At 37.5% G+C, this 21901-nt stretch overlaps 1 protein-coding gene across 3 annotated transcripts in view; it reads left to right on the top strand.

Moving 5' to 3' along the window:
* Nucleotides 1-21901, top strand: part of FOXN2 (forkhead box N2) — a 67782-nt gene that overhangs the window by 9137 nt on the left and 36744 nt on the right. The window contains exon 2 of one of the 3 annotated variants that reach the window (XM_066378315.1): nt 1040-1193. The exons of the other annotated variants lie outside the window; for them this stretch is intronic. The gene's annotated coding sequence lies outside the window, so the exon portion shown is untranslated. The remainder of the gene's footprint in view (nt 1-1039; nt 1194-21901) is intronic. 3 annotated transcript variants of the gene reach the window in all.

Raw genomic sequence — 21901 nt, 5'->3', positions numbered from 1 at the left:
TTTGTTTTTCCTTTATTTAAAGATAATTTAGAAATACAAAATAATTAGAAAGCTTAATGGGAAATTCTCTATGTTTAGAAGTAAAAAAAGGTTTACATAATTTGTACAAAGTGAAGATATTAATTTGACAAATATCAGGTGCTTACTACATGTTAGAAATCAGGTGCAGGTGAGTAAATAATAGCAGTGTGAGACATGCCCTTCTAGACATAGATTCAAGAGTGCTGTGGGAACAAGAGTAAGAACTAACTTTTCCCAAGTATTGGGATTGGGTGGGGTGGATTGTACAGTCATGATAGAGTTTTATTAATGGTGTATCAGTAATAATTCTTATATTTTTAAAATAAATTTCACTCAGGGTTTTTTTTTTAATTGATTTTTTCCCATTGATTTGGAGAGAGAGAGGCATCAACTCATTGTTCCATTTACTTGTGCGCTCATTGGTTGATTCTCTTAATCAACCAATGCCCTGGCCGGATCCAACCTGTGATGTTGGTGCGCTGACGCTCTATACCAGTGATGGGCAATCTTTTGAGCTTGGTGTGTCAAAATTCGCCAAAAAATCTAGCATAACTCGGGTGGTGTGTCACTTCAAGAAAAAAACCATAATTTTGCGATATTTATAGTTTAAATAACAAAAATATATAATTGTAATATATAACTGTATTTAATAAACTAAAGACTAATTATTTAACTTGCCTGCTTAGTGACTTCTTTGTTCATCTGTCAGTTGGTTTCTTTTGTTGGTCTTGATATTATTTAACTTGTGTGAGGTGCTGTGAACTAAGATAAGTGAGGGGAAGGGGGAATTCTTTAACTAACCTCCCTATTAGTAACTTTTTTGTTGCTGAATTTCATTGGCTAAATCTTCAATTGAAGGTTGGTATTTTGTACACTTCAAGCCCAAGCAAGTGCTACTAAATTCATCTGTCAATCTGTTTCTTTTGTTGGTTTTGATATTATTTAATGCTGAGAATAAGGTCTCACAAAAGTACGTAGAGGGAAAAATTGTGAGTAAAGCCATTGCTATATTTTTCAGGCTGCTAAAAGTGTCTGGTAATCGGTTCCAGACACTCCAAATTTCCTGTTCATAGTGGCACTCCACTTGATTCTCCAAGTGGCGCCTTTCCAGATTCTCAAACTTTGACCTCAAGTCGACCAACACCTGAGTCCAGATGCTGTCTTGAAATTCTGTAAGTTGCATTTTATGTAAATTAAGATGGCTGCCACTGTTTCTAATGGCGGGAAACAGCACCCATAGCACAGGCTCTCGCCTCTCCCAGCCTCCCCCTCACTTATCTCAGTAATGATGGTAAATAAGAAATCCATGACACCCCAGAACAGTAGATTAGATGATGGTTGCTGTGGTTATGTGGTTGCTGGTAATGGCGATCACAGGGCCCCCATAGATGCGCCCCCCACCCCCGCGGCATTCCACTGCTCCTTGCTCCGTGGGCCGGAAGTGAGGTCAAAGATCCCCTAACAGCCTAACCAGAAGTCCCAGAACTAGACACTCTGTGCCCGAGTTCTGTTGTTTTGGCCTACAGACTTCTGGCACAGAGTGTCTATGCTACAGCAAATGTTTTATCCTCGGCTACTGGGCTACTGCACCTGGCCTTGCAGGAGCCGAGGATGAAATGTTCTTCTTGGCATGTGGCCCCATACTTCCCTGGTATGCGGCTGCATTCAGCCGCGTGTCATCAAAAATGGCTACGCGTGTCATAGGTTCCCCATCACAGCTCTATTCCCTGAGTAACCCGGCCAGGGCCCACTCAAGTTTTTTTAATATATAGTTTGATAAAAAACCTCCTTTGTTTAGTTGAAGAAAACTTAATGATATGGTATATTTGGGTATAAATTTTCCTTTGCATTTTTAATCTATCCGCAGCAAGTTAGAGCCAGGTTGTACTTGCTTGAAGCAATCTGCTTAACAGTGTCGTGTCCGTTTTTCATTCTACTTCTCTGGTTTTTTTATTTAGTCTGGATTAAATACTTTATAAGGTATAGAACTTTAGTATTTATAAAGTAATGTATATCTATTGATTCATGTGAGCTATTTAGACATAAAATTACAGTAAAAAAGAAATATAGAAATGTAATTGGAACATAGGAGAGGGAAAAAGCTCCAAAAGATGTTTGGGTGGTGATTACACTGAGAAGCTGTCATTGAGGTAGGCCTTAAATAATAGAGCTTTGGCTGAATGGTGAGTGGTAAGCAAGTTAGGCAATCTGGATGTTCAAATAGCAGGAGCAAGCATGTAAATAGAGAAATGCACAGGAATTATTTGAATAGGGTTAGTCTGGTTTGGACTATCTTCAAGTAGGGAAGTATTAGCTTGAGGATGTAGATAATGAGTCAGATTTATTGGTGGTACTATGCACTTTTTTTTAGTCTTTCTGTTGTACTTATGAAGCAATCTAGGCAGGATGGCAGCTAGTATACTAACTAGTGAAGAGTGTGAGCTCTGGAGCTGTATTCCCTGAGCTTGTATGTCAGTTGCTCTACTTCAGGGTTTGTGATATTGGGCATATCACTTAATCTTTCTGTCTGTTTCCATGTAGAATATGAATACTAATAATTACAAGTACCTGATAAAGTGGTTATGAAGATTAAAGGAGTTAAATGAAATGCTTAAAATGATACATGTAAGAACTGTACTAATTCTCACCTTTACATTAATTATGTGTACATAATTTAGACACACACACTCAGGCATGTAGGAAATGTAGGTGTTACCATGTATGTAGCTACAGGAAAACTAGTAGTATTTAAATTTCAGTTTTTAAAAACATCTAGATTATTGTAGAATGAAATTCCAACCATATCATTTAATAGATGTCAATATTATATAGTAGCAGAGCTAGAACCAAGATCTGTCAGACAACAAATATTTGAACAGTAACCAAAACAGATGACCAAATCTGCCTTTTGGAACTTTCAGTAAGTCTGGAAAAGGAGTACATTAAATTAACCTAGGTGTGATAAGTGTTATCAAAAAGTGTAGTATATTATGAAAGAATATACTTTGGAGTCCTCTCTATGGGAAGTTAGAGAAAGTTTCCCTTAAGATTTTAAAGCTGAGATGTGAGTGATTAGCTAGTAGGGCTAGGTGAAATGAAGAGTGTTTTAGGCAAAGGTAGTAGCATTTGTAAAGGCCCTGAGAAGTAGAAAGCATGGCCTACTGAGAAATCTAAAGTGGGGAGAACGAAAGAGTAGCAAAAGATGTAGCCAAAGAGGTTACAGAGGGGCTCAGTTATGCAGGGTCTCCTATTCCAAGGTAAGAACTTTGGATATTGATCAAAGGATCCCCTGGATGGATTGAGCAAGAAAGGGACATTGTCAGAGTTGTATTTTAGAAAACAAATTACGAGGACCAGGCATAAATGCAGGGAAACAAGAAGATATTGTTAAGAGCCGCAGTGTGTTTGCTCAGAATACAACCATAGAGGGTACCATTCATGTAGACTACCCTTGTGGTGGTTTAGATGAAAAATAATGTTGACCTGTACTATAGTAGTGCCTGTGAAAATGGAGAGAGATGGGCAGATTTCAGATATAATTACTCCACAATCTATCCCTAAACCAGACCTGTCTCCTAAACTTTAGATTACATATATCCCAGATCCTTACTCTACTTGAATACCTCACAGGCATTTCAAGCTCAACAGGTTAAAATAACAAAAAACCCCACACAAAAAAAATAAAATAAACCCCCAAAATAATAATAATAAAATAAAAGCCCATGACAAACATTGATCTACCTCCATAAAGAAAAACAGCCATTTCCCATGTCAATATTATTTATATTATCAAGTGAAACTAACATCCACTCCATTGTTCCTGTCTCCTGGTAGTGACAGCTAGACTACCTAGCTGTATCTAGCTGCAGTTAATATGGCTACTTAGAATTTAAATTAGGACTTCCGGTCAAGATGGTGGCAGAGGTAAACGTGGTACTTGAATCCTCCCACAACCTCATCAAAATTACAACTAAACTATAGAACAACCATCATTAGAACCACCTGCAGTCTGACGTCCTACAATGAAGGATTTAAAGAAGAAGCCACATTAAGATTGGTAGGAGGGGCAGAGACAGGCTGGTCCCACACCCATCTGTGATGGTTTAACATCAGGAGGGAAATGTTGTCTGTGGAGGTTCCTTCTGGGGTAAAAGGGGTTTCAGCCCTAGCCCATAGCTTCAGAGCCAGGAAGAGAAATCCCCATAACTTCTGGTTACAAAAGCTAGCGAGGATTGTGACTGAGTTAAGATCTGGCTACAGGAGTGCCAGGCAGCTCTTCTTAAAGAGCTCATGCACGGACTTACTTGGACTTACCCCCTTGGAGCTCCAGCACTGGGGTAGCAGCTTGAAGGGGACCAGGGACATACAGGAAGGAACTATATTGATTGTCAGGCATCAGGGGAAGAGCTGAGGGGCAGCTTTCTGCCAGACAGAAGTACTGGCAGAGGCCGTTGTTCCTTTTCTGAGATACACAGAGCCAGTAGGAGATGCCATATATAAATTTCCATAAACCCAACTCACTGTTTGCCTTGCCCAGGTGATTGCCTAAGACTTCATTCACCCTACTCAACTTGCAGGGTTGAAACAGAACAGCCTGTCTTCGTTTATACTTTGGACTCTGCTCAAATCTTTCAGATAAGCAGCATCTGGCCTCTGCATACCCCATACCTCTTGCTAAGTGGCCCCAGGCCTGTCACTAGTGGCATCTGGCCATGGTTCACAGCCTGGCTTTGCCTGGGCACTTCCAAGCTTAGCACAGTCACAGCCATCTGCATATTGCTCTGTAGTTTGTGCCAGGTGGCCCCAGGCAGGGCATAGGCAGTGGCTGACCTTGCACCTCTCAGGAGGTTTTAGAGCCATGCACCTGGTAGACAGCTTGAGACCACACCGGAATACAACCCTACCACCTCCATGAATGACACACTCAAGGGGAAAACTCGGTGTGCACCAAAGCCCTACTTAAGTAAGTTCTGCTCCATAGAGTTGACACCATAGCAGTTCCTCTGCTGTATTTATTTGCAGCTGGTTCTCACAGCTGATCAGTCTGGGGGTCAGTCACTCCCAGTGACGCCAATAGCAAGCAGGGCTGAATTACAACAGCCCACACAGGGCCACACCTGGAACTTCCAGTGTGGATGACTGCGGAGGCTGTGCCACTGAGCCCTACAGAACATCTACTGTGTATGGCCACTCTACCAAGTCCAGTTGACAAAGCAGCTCTCCCTAATACATAGAAATAAACACAGGGAAGGAGCCGAAAATCAGAGACAAAGAACCATGTCCCAAATGATAGAACAAGAAAAATCTCCAGAAAAACAAACTAAACAAAATGGAGTCCAGCAAACCATTATATATAGAGAGGTCAAAATGATGTGGGTTTTTTTGTTGTTGTTTATTTTTTAAAATTAAGTAAGAGGTGGGGAGGCAGAGACAGACTCCTGCATGTGCCCCAACCAATATTCACCCAGCAAGTCCCTACCAGGCAAATACTCTTTTTCAGCTGGGCTGCAGCACTGTTGCTTGGCAACCAAGCTATTTTAGTGCCTGAGACTGAGGCCATGGAGCCATCTCAGCACCCAGGTACAGCTGTTCAAACCATTCGAGCCATGGCTGTGAGAGGAGAAAAGAGCGAGAGAGAAGGGGGGAGGGGTGAAGAAGCAAATGGTTGCTTTTCCTTTGAGCCCTGACCTGGAATTGAACCTGGGACTTCTACATGGCAGGCCAATGCTCTACCGCTGAGAGAACCAGCCAGGGCTTCAGAATGATGGTTTTAAGGATGGGCTCACCAGCCTGAATGCAGGGTTGCTGGCTTGAGCAAAGGGTCACTGGCTCAGCTGGAGCCCTCCCTGTCCAGGTACATAGGAGAAAGCAATCTGAACAAGTAAAGTGCCACAACTACAAGTCAGTGCTTCTCATCTGATTCCCCTCCTGTCTGTCTCTCTCTTTCTCTCTCTCTCACTCTCTCGCTAAAAAAGAAAAAAGAAAGATGTTCAAGGAACTCAGTGAAAATTTCAACAAAGAATAATAAGCGTAAAAAAGGACATGGAAAACATAAAAAAGGACCGGAAATGAAGGATACATTAACTGAAATGAAGAATTTACAAGGAATCAATAATAGAGTATATCAAGCCAAAAATCAAGTCAGTGATTTGACATATAAGGAAGCAAAAAACACCCAATCAGAACAGCAAAAAATAGCCCTGGCCAGTTGCTTCAATGGATAGAGCATTGATCCAGTGTGTGGACATTCTGGGTTCAATTCCCAGTCAGGGCACACAAGAAAAATGACCATCTGCTTCTCTTCCCCCTCCCTCACTCATTCTCTTCCTCTTCCCCTTCCACATTCAGTGGCTTAACTGGTTCCAGTGTGGGCCCAGAGTGCACTGAGGACAGCTTAGTTGGTCTGAGTATGTCAGCTTCAGGCACTAAAAATAGCTCAATTGATTCGAGCATAGGCCCCAGATAGGGGTTACCGGGTAGATCCAGTCAGGGCACATGTGGGCATCTGTCTCACTGTTTCCCCTCCTATCACTTTAAAATAAAAATAATACAGCAAAAAATGAAAAGAATTTTTTAAAAATGAAAATAGTGTAAGGAGTCTCTGGGACAACTTCAGGCATACCAGCATTCGCATCATGGGGCTGCCAGAAGAAGAGAGAGAGCTAGAAATTGAAAACCTATTTGAAAAAATGACAGAAAACCTCCCTAACCTGGTGATAGAAATAGACATACAAGTCCAGGAAGCATAGAGTCTCAAACAAGATGAACCCAAAGAGCTCCACACCAAGACACATTTAATTAAATGCAAAAAGTAGACGACAAAGAGAGAATCTTAAAAGCAGCAGAAGGAAAGCAGTTAGTTACGTATGAGGAGCTCCTATAAGACTGTCAGCTGATTTATCAACAGAAACTTTGCGGGCCAGAAGGGGGTGGAAAGAAATAGTGAAAGTAGTGAAAAGCAAGGACCTACAACCAAGATTACTCTACTCTGCAAAGCTATCATTTATCATCAAAGAACATACAAAGAGCTTCCCAGACAAGAAAAAGCTAAAGGAGTTCATCACCACCAAACCAGCATTGTATGAAATGTTAAAGGGTCTTCTTTAAGAAGAAAAAAATAGACAAAAATATGAACAATACAATGTCAGTAAATAGAGGGGTTATTTGGATGACAGTGACGTAACCTGAATTTTGATGTAAGTCGAAACACAACCAAGCCTAATCACTTACCTATCGTAACACAGTTGTAAAATCATAATCTAGGACATAAAAACACAGCTAAGCCACAGAAAAAGGAAGAGCACATAAATATACAGTACTGTATACTGTACTACAGTAACAGAAAAAATGAGAGTAGAAAAAAATGCCTTACTTTTATTCCTGTGGTTGGCTTGCACACTGGACGGATCATTGCAATGTGGGAGATAGTGACCTATTGGGAGGAGGAAGCTGGAAAGGCAGGGGAACCTGCAGAAGGCGCTGGAGATACTGGGTCAGGTGAATCAGGATTGCCTAAGAAACATGCAGGAGACTCTAGAGATGGTTCTACCTGTGCTACAGGTGATTCATCTCAAGAAGCAGCTGATGTAGAGGGTACAGAATCTGTTGCAGATCTCTCTTCCTTTCTTCTTTTTTTTTTTTTTTAATTTTTAGTCTTTTTATTTATTTTTATTTATTTATTTTTTTACAGGGACAGAGAGAGTCAGAGAGGGATAGATAGGGACAGACAGACAGGAACGGAGATGAGAAGCATGAATCATCAGTTTCTCATTGCGACACCTTAGTTGTTCATTGATTGCTTTCTCATATGTGCCTTGACCGCGGGCCTTCAGCAGACCGAGTGACCCTTTGCTGGAGCCAGCGACCTTGGGTCCAAGCTGGTGAGCTTTTTTTTTTTTGGCTCAAACCAGATGAGCCCGCGCTCAAGCTGGTGACCTCAGGGTCTTGAGCCTGGGTCTTCCGCATCCCAGTCCGACGCTTTATCCACTGCGCCACCTCCTGGTCAGGCTCTTCCTTTTTTCTTAAAGAATTGTTCCAGGCTAGTCTGGATGATTGATGACTTCTTCTCTTCCAAAATGTGCCTGTAGCATTGCAGGGCATCCATAACAGCTCTGTAGACCTTACTGAATCTGTCATCACTGGGGTCCTCAGCCTGAAATTTTGCCAACCATCCTCTACCACAGAAAAACCTGCCAAACCCTTGGTAGTAAATCTCTTGGGTTCTGGGGTTTCAATCTTTTCCTCTTCAATCAGCTGCTTCTCCAGCTGAATGGTTCCTCAGCAGATAGCTCCTTTCCATGTGATGCCAGTAGCTTTGTGACATCCTCAGCCTCCACCTCCAAATTAAGTTGTTTACCGATAGCAACAGCCTTCTCTGTTACAGCCTCCACGGACTCCTTAAAGCCATGGAAGTCATACACAAACTGGAGACACAGTTTTTTCCACACACCGTTTAAATTTGTTTGCCTCACTTCATCCCAGATAAAAAGCAATGTTTTATACAGCATTGTAAATGTTATAAGACTTCCAAACTAGTTTGCATACGTAGTACATAAGTACGATGCTTATGGCATAAGCCGAAACACTCATGTATCAATTTTTTTAAGTTTTTATGGGAGTGAGTGTTGCAGATTTGACCCCCTGTACATAAGTATCAGCAATTGAATCTAAAAAAATAAATAAATAAAAGAACAAGCAGAACACAGACTCATAGATCTCATACGTACAGAGAACATTGTGATGATTGCCAGTTGGAAGGGGGTTTGGGAGAATGGTTGAAAAAGGTGAAGGGATTAAGAAGTACAAATTGGTTGTTACAGAATAGTCATGGGGATGGACGTCAAGTCCAGCATAGGGAAAATAGTCAATAATACTGTAATAACTGTATGGTGTGTCAGATGGCAATGAAACATCAGGATGATCACTTAGTAAGTTATAATGTCTAATCACTGTGCTGCTGTACACCTGAAATAAACACAATATTGTATGTCAACTGTAACTGAAAAAAATGATTTAAAAAAATTAAAACTAGAATTTAAGTTATAGTCTATGTAAGTTTATTTAGAAACCGGTGTTTTTTTTTGGGTTTTCTAAAATGCTCTGGCAATCATTTATTTAATAACATATCTTTAGTAATTTTTAGCATAAATATATTTTACTTTAGTAAGTGTACATATAGGGTTAGTTTAGTCCTATTTAAAATGGACTTAATTCTGTGTTAAATTAATTATACTCTTGTATTGTTTTTAGAGTTACATATAACATCAGGATATTAAATCAACTAGTATGGTTTTACTACACTGTTTTACTCTTGCTTTCCAAATTTGACACCAGGGGTTTCTTGGTAAGATATCATTTTATGCCTTTATTAAATGTATTTCTGATCATATTTGTGCTTTTAAAAATATGCTTATTTTCAGTGTAACAACTTCATGCCTATTTATGGCTTACATTCAAGGATTGAAAATCATTTTATACATAAATAAATCTTGACAACAAGGAATACCAGCTGTTTGTATTCAAATGCTAACCAAATTTTCCATTGTACATTGGGGCATTAGATCTGTTAACTTTCAGGTTTCTGTAACTTTGTCCTTTTTCATGTTACTTTTCAAGTGCAGTAAAAGGCTGTCAAAGAACCAAAGTGCTGGTTGGCTAACTGGCAACAGTATTGTTTGTAGCATAGTGATAATTGCTTCTATTTCCATTAATTATTTTTGTTTTTTTATTTTTTTATAATGTGTTTTATTTAATCCAACCTATTTTATTTTAATTTTTAAATTACAGTTGACATTTAATATTACATTAATTTTTGGTGTACAAAGTAGTGGTTAGACATTTAGGTACCTTAACAAATTGATCCCCCAATAAGTCTAGAACCCATCTGACACCATGCATAGTTAATATTATTGACTAGATTAAAAGAAAAAATTAGAAATTGGCAGTTACAAAATAGTAACAAGATGTAAAGACCTGCAGAGGGAATTAATGAATATTGTTTATTGATTTCTGTGTGATCAATTTTTGTTAGCCTCAAGCATATTTTTGTTTGGACACCACATTGATTGCTATCCCAAAGTTTGAGAAGATGGGTTTTCAAATTACATTTACTCTGTGAACTAGTAGTGCTTCTTTTCTATCATTATTTTTAATACTGTGTAAGGTAATTAGTGCTATGTTTTTCATATTGCTAGAAGTTTACACGTTATTGTGTCATCAACTTTCTTAAACATTTATTAGAAATAGCTATTTTCTTTATTAAAGAAAACAATTCACTCAATTAGATCTTTTGTGGTACTGCTCTTTTATCAGTATTTTATTTCTGTGTGATAGGCAGAGTTATGTGCTAGGGATTCACTGTAAAGAGAAATTGTAGTTGGTCTTTGTGCAGAAAATACTAGATTTGTTACTGCTTAGAAGCAAATGTGTTGTTTTGTTTTACTTCCCTAAGAAACTGATAAACAATGGAGACCTTTTTTTGGAGACAAATGCTGCAAAAGTGTATAAGGAAACTCTATATACTGTGTACAAATAGTAGAAGATATTTAGATAGAAGTGGCATTTAAGGCACATTTTACAGTGTATCTGGGCAAGTTAGGGTAGGAAAAAAGTGAATTCAGTGGAAGGTTACCACAACTCCCTCTACCCCCCAGATTTAAGTGTTTTCTGCTTTTAGTGTGAGCTAGAGAAATATTTTTCCCCCATTCAATTTTATTTATTTTTTTCTTCTCTTTTTTTAAAAATTTTAACCCTATTTGGAAAACAGTTTCCCTGTGGGGCAAATCTTTGACCCTTTTGTATTCTGCATTTCACCACCTCCCTTTTTGACTGGAAAATGCAGCTGCACACATTTTTTGTTTAAAGACAATGGATCACATGCTGTGTCACCTAAATCTATGACCAAGAGGCAGTTTTATTCCTAAGAGACCATAATGCTTCAGTTGTCTTGGATACATGACATCATGTAGCATTTTAATCAAACATACAGTCTTTCCTTAGTACATTTGGGATTGGAATCTACCCCTAATCTTAGTATTGGTTTTTATGGAATGGACAGCATTTATAATTGACAGTCTTAATCAAAACAAATAATATATTGTTAATTCGGTAGGAAAGTGTGTGAGCTTCTTCCTTTAATATATATTATGTATTTTTTTTCTCATTGAGGGTTACCAAAGTTAACATTTATTTTGAGTTAATAGAATATCTTTAAAGTTCTAGTATTTATTAGGTTTATTACACAATGCCTTGTGAATAGTATATGCTCGATAAATGTTACACTTTATGATTGCCACGAATGTGATAAATTAAAAAGAAAAAATTATTTTCCTTTTAAAAAAATGAATAACTCCAAAGATTTAGAAAATTATTAGTGTCTGTAAACTGCTAAAATATTTTTTGTTGAGCTTATTGTAATAAGCTCATTATACTGTTGAATACATCTAGGAAATATAATGTAGTGGCTTACAGTCTTGAGAAATGGTACTTTATTATAATTAATAATTAAAATTTTAATGGTTCATTCCTGAGGAGGTTGGAGGTGAGAAGAGGGAAATAAAGTGGAAATTTTTTATTATATAGTATATCTTAATCAGAGTCAATGTTTAAAATACGGTAAAGAATTGAAGTAATTGCCAGGCAGTTTAATAAAATGCACAAACATTTTGTATTTTTGTGGTATGTCATAGCTCTGTCATAGATAATTTTTCTGTGAAAAACATTGTTTAGTTATCTAACTTAAGTGAATGACTGCCTATTTCTCTTTGCTAAGGTGTCTTAGCCCAAATAAATGGTTTTTAATATTGGTGAATTTAAAGTGATTGGATTGGGAAAGCCACAAATCTGAGATGCGGATCTCTGGTTGCTCTTTTGGCATTTGTAAGATTATTTGATTTACTGATGACGTTAAATTCTTGGTGTGAACTAAAATGGCAAGTCAATAAAATAAAATTTCCAAATGTCTTAAGACCACATGAAAAGATAGAATTAGAAATTGGAAATGCATTTTATTAAATATAACCAAAAAATCATGATTATTTGCCACATGCTTTAGGAATTCAGGTGTTAAGTATGATGAAACTGATTTTAAGTAGGAAGCTGGACTAGTAGGGTGTTAAGGATAAGAAACAACTTAATCTGTTAAATCAGATGCTGTCATTTAGTTCATAGTTAATCATTCCTTTCTTTAAGCATAGGACCGATTACAAGTCTTCAGGACCTCTCAGTACAGTTGCTCAAGTGTTGGTTTCAACTTCTCAGTTCTAATAGAACATATCAGGTGACATGGTTCCTTTTCATGCCAGTGTAGTAAAAGCTTTTAGAAACAGCAAAATTGATTTTATTTTTGTTTCCAGGCAATGAGAAAAGAAATATATAGTGATTGCCTTGGGGGGGAGGGTACAAGGAAAAAAATAAATTGGAATAAATTTTCTTTGGTATAACAAAAATTGACTATTGTATTTTATTTTGATTTGAGTTCTTTTTCAGTGTTATTTTTTGTTTTCCAGTAAGAACTCTTATATAATAGCATATATATATATTTTTTTTTTTTTCTTCCTTTTAATGAGAGGAGAGGAGGCAGAGACACACTACCTCATGTGCCCTGACCAGGATCCATCTGGCAAGCCCAATATGGGGCGATTCTCTGCCCATCTGGGGCATTGCTCTGTTGCTCAGCAACTGAGCTCCTCTTAGTGTCTTAGGTGGAGGCCATGGAGCCATCTCAGCACCTGGGGCCAGCTCACTCCAATTGAGCCATGGCTGCAGGAGGAGAGAGGAAGAGAGAAAGAAAGAAGTGAGAAGTAAGAGGGGGAGGGATGGAGAAGCAGTTGGGTGCTTCTCCTGTATGCCCTGACCAGGAATTGACTTTGGAACATCCACACACCAGGCCAACACTACCACTGAGCCAACCAGCCAGGGCTATAAATTTTTAACAATTAAAAATTATCTTGCAAATAATAACAGATTTAGGGCTCTAAAGAATCATAATATAGGTAAGATAAAAACAATTAAAATTAAAAAATTTAACAAAGAGATTCTAATATTCTTTGAAGCACTTTTTACAAGAATTAAACATCATTAATAGTAGAACTGAGTTAATTATTATTTGCTGTGTCACTATGTTACTAAAGTATACACTAAACTTTTTTTTTTGCAAGAGATGAGAAGCATCAACTTGTAGTTGTGTCATTTAGTTGTTCATTAATTGCTTCTCAGACATGCTTTGACTGGGGGGTTCAAGCCAAGCCAGTGACCCCTTGTTCAAGCCAGTGACCATGGGATCATAATTGATGATCCCACACTTAAGCTGGCAACCCTGCACTCAAGCTGGTGAGCCTGGGCTCAAGCCAGTGATCTCTGGGCCTCAAACCTGGGACCTCAGCATCCCAGGTTAGTGCTCTATCCACTGTGCCACCACTGGTCAGACTACACTAAAAAATTTATATTCATTAGAATTGCTGAACTGTAAGCCTGATTTCTTGTCATTAAATTTTCTATTCATGAACTTGTATTTTTAAAGTATTACAGATTTATGCTGAAATTCACAATAAGGTAGTAACTTGAGAGATAAAAATTATTTTTTAATATTTTAGCTTGATAAGAATTTTGTAACAGAATAGTAGATTCTGAATTAGTTCGATATAAATGAAGAATGTACAGGGGGTCCCCAGGTTCTGACACAGTTCTGTTCCTATGATAGTGATGTAACCCTAATTTTAGTGTTAAGTCGAAACATACCTTAGCCTAACTTGACAGTCCAAAACGGCATAGGTGAGCATACTGGGGGATGCCAGCTTCCTCACTCACATGCCATGTTACTGCGGATTCTTCCCTGTGTACAACCAAACTAATTTGCCCATTTGGCCATAAGTATGATGCTAATGGTGTCAGATGAAACACATCTCAATTTTTTTTTAAGTTTTTATGGGAGTGAGCATTGTAGACTTGAAATGTATGTCAAGACTGTTATAACCCGAGGACCTCCTGCACTTATTTATATTCTATCCTGTTGTGATTATAGTATTACATTTGCCATTTGTCTTTTCCTTTTATTACTGAGAATGTCATTACTAGTGAAAACTCAACATTTTTTATTTCAGAGGTAGTGTAGTTATTTTCTTTATTTTTTATAAGTATGTGTGGAGAGAGAGAGAATGTTACCAGCCAGAGCTGTTAGTAAAGGAATTTAGACTTGAAAATTAGGGGAACTAGATAATAAAATACTAAAAAAAGCTCTAAAAATTTATATGATTTAAGTTCTTTTATTTAAACTAGAAAGATTTGAAGGAGCTGTCAAGTATGATTGGGTAAAATATTGACATAACCTAACAAATAACGTGCATGGACATAAATAGAATTAGGAAGTGAAAGTCACATCATAAAGAAAATGACGAAACTGTTATTGCAGTACTTTTCTGAGAAGGCCTAATTTCAGCTGGCTGCTTTGCCCATGGATGTTGTTATTGGTCATGAAAGAGACCCATCCTTAATACTAGAATTCTTTTTCAAATTTTTAAACTTTGAAAGTATTGTTACTGATTTTGTACTATATTTTTTTATTTGAAAGATACAGCATTTATAAATCTATCACTTTAGGAAGAAAGCCAATAATTAAAAAAAAACAAAAAACAATACCATCTATATAACTAGTATTTATTGTTACTTACTCTCTATCTCTGTTCTAAGTGCATTATATTTATTGTCATTTAATTTGTACTAACAATCTTATGAAAATAGGTGTTATAGCCTATTGAGTGGCAGACTGGGATTTGAACCTAGGCAATATCTCTTCACAGCTCATGTTCTGACAACTTCACTGTCTCCAGATATGATTATAATATCAAGACTAATGATTTAGATTTTACTTTTATATTTTTTTTATAATATGAAATTGCTTATTCTTTACAACTTCGAATATACTGCTCCCTCGAGTTTCTGTTAAACATTTCCTAGTGTTAAATATATTAATTTTTTCCTAAGGTAGAAGCCTGTGCTCTTAAAGTTGTACACTGTTTCACTGTAGAATCTAACAACTGTAACAGCAGAGCCATGAGTATAGTAGGAGTAAGAGGTTGCTTTTTAAAGTGTCTTAGAAAAGGCCCAGGAGAGGTTATTCTGAAGAGTATTATTTCTTATACTTCTCTTTCTCTTACCTTTTATCCACCTTGCTAGCTGAAGAGACGTTGTAATCATAATCTAATTTAGCAAATATGTTGCCTTTGGAATGTATTTTAAATTCCTATATTCATTTAGGTACTTCTGACATTTTAGAATTCATAATATATTTTCTGCTTATCAGGAGCTTACTTATTCTGTATCTTCCACTATTAAACCACAAATAGACAAAAAGAGACTCCTAAGGAGCTGGAAGAAAAAAATTGCAGTTTATATATTAAATTTATGCACCTTACACACAGTTCTAAAAGTTATACTGTTAAATAATTACTTAAAAATCAATCAGAACTAAGGCTGGGAAGTGGTACTGCAGCAATGCAGGTGTATGGCCCCAGGGGCGCGAGGGCAAGGGCTCAAGGTGAGCTCTTTACCTCTCTGATCTTACTGTGATCTTATGTGAAATTCTAAGGAAATTTATCAGGTTTTCCAGTTTATAGCAAATAATGGTTGTATAATTCCATCCCCATGATTTAGAAATTCAAAATGCTCTGAAAACCAAAAGTTTTCTCATATATTGACAAAACATGATCCAAACTGATACAAGACTATTGATGGTCTTTATTTAACCCCTTTTTAGTATGAATATGCATTTTGCTGCAGAAATATTTACATGTTTATTGTGGGGTGCTGCTTGAGACTTCACTGACACATCATATAAGATACCATATTTACATTATAATCCCTTTCTAAAATTCAAAATACTCAGAATTCTGAATGTATCTTCAGAGATTTTAGATAAGGGATCATATAACTTTGTAATCAGGTACAGTGACTACAGTACAAATTAGGACTTGGATATAGGACCAAGAAGATTAATCCAGTATATAGCCTTTTAGTGTGGAGCACTATTTCTCAAGTTGAATAATATATATATATCCCTTCTATAGAAAAAAGTTATATAGATCCCATTTTGAGAATCACTGACTTTATTTAGTTCCTCTACTAGTTTTAAGTCTTCATTTTTTTCTCTCTGAAAATGGTAAAATACATTTTTTTTTTTTGTATTTTTCTGAAGCTGGAAACGGGGAGAGACAGACAGACTCCCGCATGTGCCCCACCGGGATCCACCCGGCACGCCCACCAGGGGCGATGCTCTGCCCACCAGGGGGTGATGCTCTGCCCATCCGGGCCAGCGCCCGGGGCCATCTTTGCTCCAATGGAGCCTCGGCTTGTGGGAGGGGAAGAGAGAGACAGAGAGGAAGGAGAGGGGGAGGGGTGGAGAAGCAGATGGGTGCTTCTCCTGTGTGCCCTGGCCGGGAATCGAACCCGGGACTTCTGCACGCCAGGCCGACGCTCTACCACTGAGCCAACTGGCCAGGGCCTAAAATACATTTTTATACTGTTATTGAAATGAAAGAAAAATTAAAGCTTACAAAACTTGTGGCCCCCGGAATATATCCTTGGGATATCTCGATTTGATAAACACTGATAAAGTGCAAATAGTTTTGTATACTTTAGTGGCCCCTGTAAGTATTATTATTATTTTTTTTTAAGATTTTCTTTATTCATTTTAGAAGAGAGAGAGAAAGAGTGAGAAGCATCAACTCCCATATATGCCTTGACCAGTGCAGCCAGGGCCTTGAACCAGGAACCTCAACAGTCCAGATCACCGCTTTATCCACTATGCCACCACAGGTCAGGCTAAGTATTACTCTTTATCAAGACTTTATGCCTGTCCAGGCGGTGGCGCAGTGGATAGAGTATCAGACAGGGAGGCAGAAGGCAGGCTTGAGCGAGAGATCATAGACACGTGATCTCTGGCTTGAGAAAGTTGTCACTTGCTCTGCTGGAGCCCCGCCCCCATCAAGGCACGTATGAGAAAGCAATCCATAAACAACTGAGAAGCGGCAAAGAAGAATTGATGCCTCTCATCTCTTTGCTTTCCTACTTGTCTGTCCCTGTCCATCTCTCTCGCTAAATAGATAAATAAAGTCTTTGTTTATAATAATGTACCTGAATCATAGTTAAAGGGTTAATATATCTTTACTGTGTTTAAAGAGTATGGTTTTTAAAAGGATGGAAGCACCCTCTTTTTAAAAATCTGCATCAAGGCCCTGCCCAGTTGGCTTAGCCATAGAACGTCACCTAGCATGTGAATGTCCCGGATTTGATTCCTGGCTAGGGCACACAGGACAAGCTACCATCTGCTTCTCCTCTCCTCCTGCAGCCAACGCTCAGTTGGAGCCAGTTGGCCCCGGGCGCTGAGGATGGCTCCATGGCCTCCACCTCAGGTGCTAAAAGCAATGGCTCCGGTTACAACAAGCAAGGGTCCCTGATGGGCAGAGCATCGCCTCCTAGTGGGCTTGCTGGGTGGATCCCAGTTGGGGCGCATGCAGGAGGAGTCTGTCTCTGCCTTCCTTCTCCCTCTCACTAAAAAAAAAAAAATCTGCACTGAATTTTTGAACCACCTTCAATTTCTAGGCAATGTTTTCTACCTAATTCCAGTTGGGAATCATAATCATAATGAGCAACTCTTACTGATAGTAAATCAAATTCCTCAAATGTGCTGAGGCAGAAGAGACTTAATAACCAATGCTCTAACGTACAGGATAATCAATGTTATAAATACTGCTATCATAAACTAATGTGTAAATATCTGTCTTCAGCAGCATGGCAAACTAAATGCCTTTCTGCTGAAAAGAACCTAAACTGCTGGATAAAATGCATCAATGTTTTGGCAAATAGTAAAGAATATTTAGACCAAACACTAATTGGAAGTTTAGTAAGGTAAGCTGAGTGCTGAAGCTGGCTATTGCCTTCAGGGTATTTACCAAATCAAGTGAACTTCTTATTTTCCTGGCCTTGTGGGGCTCAGGGATCAGGAAGCAAAACCCAGACTCAGCCAAGGTAGAATATCAAGTAGGAAATAGTCCTCCTGATTAATTTGGGGTTCCATAGGGGCTATACATTCTAGGTGTAAGAGTGATCTAAATATATGATTTTTTAATTTAGAAAGTTAAATTTAATGGAGTGATATTGATTAATAAGACTACGTAGATTTCAGGTAAACATCTCTATAGCATTTGAGCTGTTAATTGCGGTGTATGCCCATCACCCAAAGTCAGATCGTTTTCCCACCTCTGTATATTTGTCTCTCTTTACTAAATATTCTAGAAAATTCTTTCTAGATTATTTTTGCTAATGGGAAAAATAAAATCTCTGCTGAAAACTATTACCACAAACCAGCCCTCATACTGATTTGCAGCCTGAATTCACACTAAACTTCAAGCTAAGAATTTAAAAAGATCCTGGGTTGTTACTACTCCCAGGAACCTGACAAAAACAACACAAATCATCATCATCGTCATCAAATAATTCCCATTAGTAAATTTCTAATGAAAAGGGTTGCCTAATAATAAAAATTTATAAACCACCTAGGGAAAATAGGGCACAAAATAAGAGAATCAGAAAAATCAGACCTGCAAATAGTTCACATCTTAGAATTATCAGATGTAAAATATAAAGTATATTTAATATGTTCAATGAAAACTTAAAAATTAGAAAAAGCAAACATTTTGTAAAAGAATCAGAAGTTCTAGAAATGAAAATATGCAGGGATAGGTAAAATTAAATAGACCCCAATTGAAGAAAAGTTGATATAATGAAAGATAAATGTGAAGAAATCCAGAATGCAACACAGAGGGACAACAAAATGGAAAATAAAGAGGTTAATAAAAGGGAAATTTTTAGAGAAAACAAAAGAACACCTTCAAAGGACTATTAGGTTTTAATAACAACAATGGAAGTAGAAGGCTATAAAATGCTATACTCAGTGAAAATAAATCTAACTATGACTCTTTGTAGTTCAAGGTAGAATTCTATAGCTAGCGAAAATATCTTTTAAGAACAGGGCTACATAAACACATGCTCAGAGAAACAAAATCTGAAATTTTACTAGCAGACCACTTTTTAAGAAGGAAAATAGAGGTCTGACATTCAGGAAGGAATGATAAAGAAAGGGGTACATGGTTATAACCACCATTTTGTATTTAGGAAGTTCCTTAATTTGGGGCAACACCTCTAATACTGTATGATGCAGCATTTTATTTTTTAGATAACTCTGCCTTTTCCTTCTCCTGTTTAGTTTCTGTCATGCATTTCCTGTCACACCAGTGTTAATACCAACCTAAGCAAAATTGCTCTCCTCTAACCTTTCAGGAAATGATCTAAGAATTCCAATATGGAATTTTATTTTTCTTATCCTAGAGTAGAATATCACTGTAACATTGAACATAATATACAGACACCTTTGAGAGATTCATGAGCTGCACAGCTATGAATAAAATAGTACATTTTAATGCTGAGCCTTCTTCTGAAGGTACTGCCATTCCCCTTCTACAGTGAAGCGCTAGACAGGGTTTCCAGAGAGATGCTTAAAAATTCTCCTGTAAGGAGAAACTGTTCTTTCTGAAATGTAGAAAATTTAGAGTCTGAACACAAATATGCATTTTGCTAGAATTGTCTTGTACATTTATGTACTATTTTTTTTTTGTAGCAATGTCTTACTTAGTTTTAGAAATTAGTTTAATTAGTGTGTGTATTCATTACTTAGGTTATGATAATTGTAGACCTGAGAAATTATACATTTTTCAAATCCCACATTATATTCTCTTAGCATTAAATGCTTATTTCCGTGACATTTATTATGTGCAATAATTAAATATGGTTTGTTGAAGTTCTTAAAAGATTAAGAAAAGGGAATGTTGCACCTCTAGCCCACATTTTCTTTTATTTCTTATTTTGCTTTGTGAACCAAACTTTCATACACATTATTATTAATGATCTGCTATTGAATGGTTTCAGTATATATTCCTGAAAATACTAAAATTGTGCACAGCTAATGGGGCAATTCACCCAAACCATCTGAAACTTACAATCAGAACTAACAAAAATAAATTTTTGTAAGAATACTAGAATATTTTAAATGATATTAAATTTTTTACAAATAAAATATTAATACAGTCAATTTATAATAGAATTTAAACAAAAAGCTGAAACTAGCCTGATAGAGGTGTGTAAAGGAAGGTTATGGGGGCCAGAGTAAAATGCATAAAATTTTGAGATGAGAACTCATTAAGCACTTCCAGGAAAATACATCTATCTGGCCAAGCTGTGCCAAGAGAAAGAACATGGGTTGAATTATATAGAATTGTGTGCAGTACTTTATTTCCAGCAGCTTGCTGCTTTCCACTGTGTTAGCCTATTTTGGGTTCAGCTGTTGTTACTTAGAAGTACGAAAACATAGGCTGGGAAAGATCATGTACAAACCAATGTAATTTTCACATTGTAGTAAAATCATTCTCAGATTTACCTGTGAGCTAATTGGTGTTACAGAAAAGCTTGGTGACAGAATAGGCTTGTTCTAAGTAAATGAATTGGCTTCTGGTTTTGGTTTGAGGCCTTTGATAAGTCCATAACCTTTCTGTAATTTGATTCTTTTGTGAAATGGAAATATTACAACTAAAAATAATCTAGTACAACTTCCCCCCCCCCTTGAGTTTCTTTTAATTTTAAACTGTAAAAATATTAAACATATCAAAGAAATACTGAAAAATAGAGCAAAGAAAAAAATTACCAAGTTAGTAATAATATAACACACTATTAGCTTTTTTATGTTTTCTATTTTTTACCAAATTTCAGTGAATCGTTTTTGTTTACCTCATCATCTTTAAGACAGTCATTTTTAATGACTACTAAATAATAGATTGAATAGATGTATTCTAGTTTACTTAGCTCTTCTTCTATAATTAGATATGCAAGTTGTTTATAGTTTTCTATTATATTTCATAACTCCTGGATGGACGTGTGTGTGTTGTATAAAAGAAAAGAGAGAATTATTTTCCCTACATAGGATTATTTCACTGTGTCTCACAAGTGGAATTATTGGGTCAAGGAATATGACATTTTTAAAGATTCTGGGTGCATATTGCCAGGTAGCTGTCTAAAATGGTCTGTGGTTCTTGCCACATTAAACCATTGCTACTTTGGTCAAAAATAGTTATTTTTATTACTAATATTTGTGCTTGCAGCATACTAGGTACTGTGCTACATTATCATTTAATATCACATATTTGTTTGCTTTGCATTTCTGTGATCATCAATGAAGTTGGTTATTTTCTAGTATGTTTTTTGTTTATATACTTATCTTTGAGAAAGATCATTTGCCTATTTATCATGGTGGACTTAGTATTCTAAGTGGATGGTGTTCTGTATTCTAAAATGGTTTAGAAACATTTCTCTCCTTGAAAATACAGTACGGTGACAACAGTGACAGTTCAAACCTTATTAGGAACATAATAGCTTTTTTTTTTTGTATTTTTCTGAAGCTGGAAACAGAGAGAGACAGTCAGACAGACTCCCGCATGCGCCCGACCGGGATCCACCCCGCACGCCCACCAGGGGCGATGCTCTGCCCACCAGGGGGCGATGCTCTGCCCCTCCGAGGCTTCGCCCTGCAGCAACCAGAGCCACTCTAGCGCCTGGGGCAGAGGCCAGAGCCATCCCCAGTACCCTAGCCATCTTTGCTCCAATGGAGCCTTGGCTGTGAGAGAGGAAGGGGGGGGGGGGGGTTGGAGAAGCAAATGGGCGCTTCTCCTATGTGCCCTGGCCGGGAATCGAACCCGGGTCCCCCGCACGCCAGGCCGACGCTCTACCGCTGAGCCAACCGGCCAGGGCCAAAACATAATAGCTTTTTAATGTTAGTACT

This window comes from Saccopteryx leptura, chromosome 3, assembly GCF_036850995.1.
Source record: "Saccopteryx leptura isolate mSacLep1 chromosome 3, mSacLep1_pri_phased_curated, whole genome shotgun sequence".
Taxonomy (NCBI): domain Eukaryota; kingdom Metazoa; phylum Chordata; class Mammalia; order Chiroptera; family Emballonuridae; genus Saccopteryx; species Saccopteryx leptura.
The sequence above is the reverse complement of the archived record's forward strand: the minus strand, read 5'-3'. Positions and strand labels throughout refer to the sequence as shown.